We start from the raw sequence: 6,013 nt of genomic DNA on the forward strand, positions 1-6,013 counted from the left end.
CTTTACTGTCTCTCTATTCCCATAAATTGGGCCATACCATAAAAAAGAAAGACTCAAAAAACTCATTAATGACAGGCCATAAAATGTATTGAATCATCAAAAAAGGGGGAAAGAAAGTACATAATGACGGTAATTCGGGAACATCAGTGCAACTGAGTGGGCCGGTTGGAGATGAGTGTGGCTCCTGGTGTAATGATCCGATCTGAGACCAGTGAACTCATCGTCCCGGTTCCCGGCTGCCGCTGTGGTGGCTGCTCTGGTCTGCAGACGGTAAACGATGCTCTTCTGTTTATGATGCCGCCTTTTCAAAGTCATTCACATTATTGCCTTAATCCCATTACAGGACAAAACAAATATGTGAGCGTTGATGGCAGCAGATCATCTCTGCCAGAGCAAATAATAGATTTAGAGTGATTGGTGGCTTTAAATAAACTTAATTTGTGGGTCAAGGTGAAAGAGCTCATTATACTTTGTCATTAGAAGTGTATTCGGGTGTGGGATCAAACGATTCAATTAACTTTCCAGGCTCTATAATTCACCAGGGACATGCACAGACAGAAACTAGGAGGCGCTAGAGCACCTGGAATTTTTTCCTCTGGACAGAAAAAAAAAAAAAAAAAGGCCCCTCTGAATTTTTTTGTTCTGTTTTTACAGTGTATTGCAAAAGTATGTGTTGACAGCAGTGAAGTGCCCCTTCTTCAAATCAGACTAAATTCAAATCAAACATTTGTGCAGCAAAAAATTTTCGTCTGTGCAGCTATCATTTTACAAATATTGAGAATTGTTTCTAGAGGTCATGATAGGTCAACCAGCCCACCCACTTTCTTCAAGTCAGACGAAATTCCTGTCAGTCAACTCGACTGCGTTTAAGCTGCTTTGTGCAGCAAAAAGGTTTTGTTTGAGCTGCTTTGGCTTTGAAAGTATTAATGAAAGTTTAAAGGCCATTTTGGTTTTGTAAAAGCAGGAGGGTTGGATATTTTCATGGAAATTTTCAAAATTAAAGCAGCGCAAACAAAAAATGTTGCTGCACAAATGTTGTCGAGTTGATTGACACCAATTTTGTCTGGTTTGAAGAAGGTGGGTGGGCTGTTTGACCTTTCATGACCTCTGGAAACATTTCTTGATATCTGTTAAATGGTAGTGGCAAAAAGGGATTTTTTTTGCTGCACAAACCAGATCACTCAGGTAACACAAAAGTCGAAAGAGCCGTCGCAGCAATGCTACTGAAATCTGAAAAATATTCACGTCTTTTCATTTTTAATGTTTCTGTTACCACTGTAGAGTTCTCTGTTCCTTTATAAGCCTTCATGCTGTTGCCAGTTTTCAGGTAGACACTAGGAGGTGCTAATAGCCCCTGTCTTTTCTTCTCTGGATGAAAAAGTGCCCTTCTGAAATCCTTTTTTTTTTTGTTTTACGACGTATTATGTGTGACTCAATTTAAAATAGGTTTGTATACAAAAAAAATAGTACATTACTAAGGTAGGCGGTGTTTCCACTTGTCGCAGCAGGGGCCCTTTTTTTCCTCTTGAGCACCGGCCCCCAAAAATGTTTGTGCACACCACTGCAATTCAGAATATGTTGACTGTAACTGCTTCAGAATGGGACTTAATACTGAAGCAACAACAGTCAGCAATGTTTATTAATTGTCTAATAATAGTAGAAACCACGAGAATCACAAAAGTGGCCTAAACAATGCGACTGAAATGCCACATTTCCTTTCATTCTAAAAGTTTGATAATTAGTATTATTTGTGTCTCTGCTTGTTTTTAGGCCTTTATTTTGCTGCCAATTTCCAGAGTGCATTTGTTTTCCCCCGGTCAAGACCAGGCCTGTGTCTGCTAACGAGTTTTTAATTACGCTTGGATTAAATCTGCTGGGACCAAACCGAAAACTGTGGACGGATCCCCCTGCCGCCCAGATATCCAGCTGCTCTCTCACCGGACATGCAAAAAAAAAAAAGAAAAAAAAATCAGAACAAGAGTTTTTTTCACAAGAAGAAGAACCACAATGATCAGAGTTGTCTTCACCTCTTATTTTGTCTGTCCGTTTTGTGACAAGAAACCACAACACTTTTTAATCACAGAGTTGACTCTTTAGTGATTTATTCACCGTATTGCATGTATCAAAAGTAAATAACGAACCAAAAACCATGTCTTGTGTCACACTTAAGTAGCGTCAGTGGAAAAGAAACAGCATTTGAGAGAGAAAGGATCAACTCTTGTATTTTTGATGCCCTGCACAAAGTCAGTCCAACAGTTCATGTTCAGTTGTTATGGCGACAAAGTGTTGAACTTGCCCATGGCTGGAGGGGAACTTCTTCCAAAACTGCACAAAAAACGCATCCACCTCTGAGAGACCGAATGTAAGCTGAATGTTTTGATATTATTTAGTATAAATCTTTGAGCAGAATAGTGTGGGCCCGTCAGGCATCCACAGGTTTTACAGAAACAAACTCTCCTCTTTTATTTCCTTTTAAGGAAATGGTCAACTGAGGCTGCGCTACCTGAGTGGAGCAGACCCCTCGCCTTCTTCAAATTAAAACAAAACTGGTGTCAAACATTTGTGCTACGTTTGTGCACCAATCACTTGTGGCGCTATCGTTTCAAAAATATTCATAAATGTTTCCAGAGGTGGTCAAATGTCAGCACGTTTTTACACAATCCGATGAAATATGGTGTCAATCAACAGTGCAACTTTTGTGCCGCAAAAAATTTCCGTTTGTGTCGTTGTCATTTTTAAGCTTTTTTTTTTAAAGAAAACGTTTCCAGAGGTAATGAGAAATCAACCTGCCTCGTCCCCCAACACGTTAACAAAATTGATCTAAATGAATAGTGCTGCGTTTGTGCTGCTAAAATTCTAGTCAAACACCAAATAACACCAAATTTGTTGGATTTTGTAAGTCTGGCAGGGACTGGTTGACCTTCAATAACCTCTGAAGGTACCAGAAAACATTTACCAATGTCTTTAAAATGATGGCAGCACAGACGAAACTTTTTGCTGCACAAACATTCTACGCAATTTTTATTTAATTTGAGTAAGGTGGGTAGAGGGCTGGGTGCCAATTTCCCAGTGGTTATATAGCCCTTCATTAATGCTTACTTACAGTAAGCTAACTGTGAAATAACAAAAAAATAATAATTAAAAATCATGAAATGTCTCTAAAGCTATTTTACGTCTTGCAGTTCTTATTATTTAGCCAACATACACAGTTTTAGTAGTCCTAATAAGAACACTTACTCAGATTTCATGTCACAGTGAGAAACGGTGGTGTCTTTCAGTACAGTGGACATAAATACCCTCCCACTTCCTGGTTTTGCTTTACATTTACAGACTTAACGCGGTTTGCCCGGTTCCGGTCCCATTCTCTGAACCGGCGGGCCGTTCAGAGGCGGATGATTGAAAACCTGTTAGCTGGCCTCGCGCCACTTAGGACCCACTCAGCCTGTTTGTTTGGGTAATTTCCTTTTCCGGTTCCATGTATTTCTTTGAGCAGACGCCGCATTTTGTCCTCGAAAACCAGAGAAAACAGGAAGCAGAGGTAATATTGTTTGTGGCTCGGCGGTGACAGTCATCAAAAGCAAGAGGAATAATGAACTCGGTCTTATGTTGTTTTTGTGTGTGTGTGTGTTTTTTTAATTGACATCCTTCACATTCTTCTTAATAAAGCTTTTAACCAAATTGTTTCTCGTCCAGGTTGCTTCTGCGTTATTAATTAAAATGTTAACACTTCCCATTTCAATAGATATTCCTCGTGTGAAAGACAAATAAACTGAACGGACACACAGACAGACAGACGTGTGGAGGGTTGGAATCATGTCTCGATTTCTGCGCTTTGTGTCGAGCTCCACTCGGCTTCCCTGCCAAATAATTATACTCTGCAAACCAGCATTAGGCATGCTTCACTGTCTCCTATATTTAGAAAAGAGTGTTTCCGAAGTCCCAATTCACAGCGCAATAATTCATTCAATTAAACGGATTGTTCGAGAGTTCAGGCAGGGATAATCAGAACACCAGATATAATCAATCGGGTGTCTTCATCACATTCCCAGGATTTGCCAATAAGAATGGCCCCTCCGCGTTGTGTTAACGCTTACAAATGACCGGATTGCTGTTGGAAACCGGAAAAGGAATGCGAACACAAAAGAGGCAGAAGTACAAAAAAGTAAATAAATAAATAAATAAAACTATGTTATCAGTGTTAGAGAAGGCGTGGGCTTTGACAGCCAAAGAGGCAGAGATGACAGGCTCTCTGAAGTCACACAGCAGCTGCTTTCAGGAAGGAAATAATGTTTTCTCGCTGGTTATTCGCACACGAGATGTTGGTTTTTGCCCCTGGTCTCTTTACTGTTCATTTCATTCCTGAAGATTGACTCTACACGTCGTTTAGATTGAATTTAACCCGTCAAGTTTCCGCTTTGTCACATGCATGATGGCTTACAGGTGAAGTGAAAGTCACACACACATGAGGGAATTGAACACACAGACACACACACACACACGCGCGCACACACACGCACCATACGATGCAAAAATGGAAACTCATTACATTCGGCTGTCTCTGACAGGAAAGTCGCTATGATATAACAGCGATTTTAGCTGACAAAATCAATTTGTTCCTACTGATGGAAAAAAAAACATAAAAAAACCCCAAGTGAAATCTCCATCAAGGATTATGTTTTGTAAAAGAAAATTAAAGTTGTAATCCAGTCTGGTCTGTGAAGCCATTCTAACTGACTTTAGAAAGAGTTAGTCACCTATAGAACAACATGTCCTGTTGTTGGTAGCTTGTTGTAAACAGTTATTTGACTAAGCTCAACAAAAGCAAGCTGCCACAGGCATATGACTGATGACATCACATGAGGCAAAGGCTGAAAAACCACTGTTCTGTTGTGTTGTTTGTTGCTTTTCCCTCATTGTTTGAATGTTTTTGATCAATTTGCACCTTCAACTGTGTCCTTTTGTGTTTGGTTTGGCCACAGCAAGACATTTCAGCTGCATGGACTTCTGACATTTGGCATCAATTAAACACAAGGAAGTGGTTTAAGAAATGCAGAAGATGCACAGATGTGTTAAAGAAGTCTGAGTTCAGGCTGCTTTGTCCAGGCAAACTTCATGGCCATTTAGTTTTTCACAAGCTTAGCATTGGATTTACTCATTGTACGAGCGGAGGACACGCACGGACACCAAACAGTTTGCATCCGTTCAGATGCAAACTGTTTTGTACCAGTTCAAGTTCAAAGGTCAGATAGACCAAATTCAGTCTGAAATTCTTGTTAAACATTTCGGAACTCAGGTGCAACTTAAATTCTTCAGAGTTCACGCCAGACTTTGTCAAAGGTCGGTGTATCAGCTTGCTACTTGGGCCTTTTGTGATGTCACTGGCCCAAATACAAACAAAGAAAAAGAAGAGCTGCTGACCAGAGGTTTTTGTCTTCTATAATCTTTTGCAAACTTTTGCATTATCTGAAATCTTGCAACAAAAATCCATTACTCATCATGTAGCTGTGAATATACGTTTACATGGTTTTTTTTTTTATTTTGGTAGAGGGGGGATACATGATTATGTTGTTCCTTTAAATTTTTGGTACCACTTTACATTTTCATAGATGACTAATAAACAGCTTGTAGATATGTTAGTCATTCACTTTATAAATAATGAACAACTGTTTATTGTGCACTAATTAAGAATAAAAAGGATACTATATTTTTTTTAAATGTGTTTACAAGTTTTATTGGACTTATCTCCAGATACAGTTCAACTTCTCACCTTTAATTAAAGCCTGAGAGTTATTTGTGAGTTATAAAGTGTTTAGAAGTTAATTAATAACATATACATGAACTATTTGTTAGACATCTATAAGCAGAGACTTATTGCAAAGTGGTACCAACCGTTTAAATCCCACATCACATTAAAAAATAAAGTTGAGCCACAGGTGATGAATTTGTACAAGTTTCTGGCAAGAAATCTTTCACGCTAAAACACAGACAACAAATCATGTGACTGCATTAATGT

Source organism: Poeciliopsis prolifica, unplaced genomic scaffold, assembly GCF_027474105.1.
Source record: "Poeciliopsis prolifica strain line A6 unplaced genomic scaffold, Auburn_PproV2 SCAFFOLD009, whole genome shotgun sequence".
In the NCBI taxonomy this organism is placed as follows: Eukaryota; Metazoa; Chordata; class Actinopteri; order Cyprinodontiformes; family Poeciliidae; genus Poeciliopsis; species Poeciliopsis prolifica.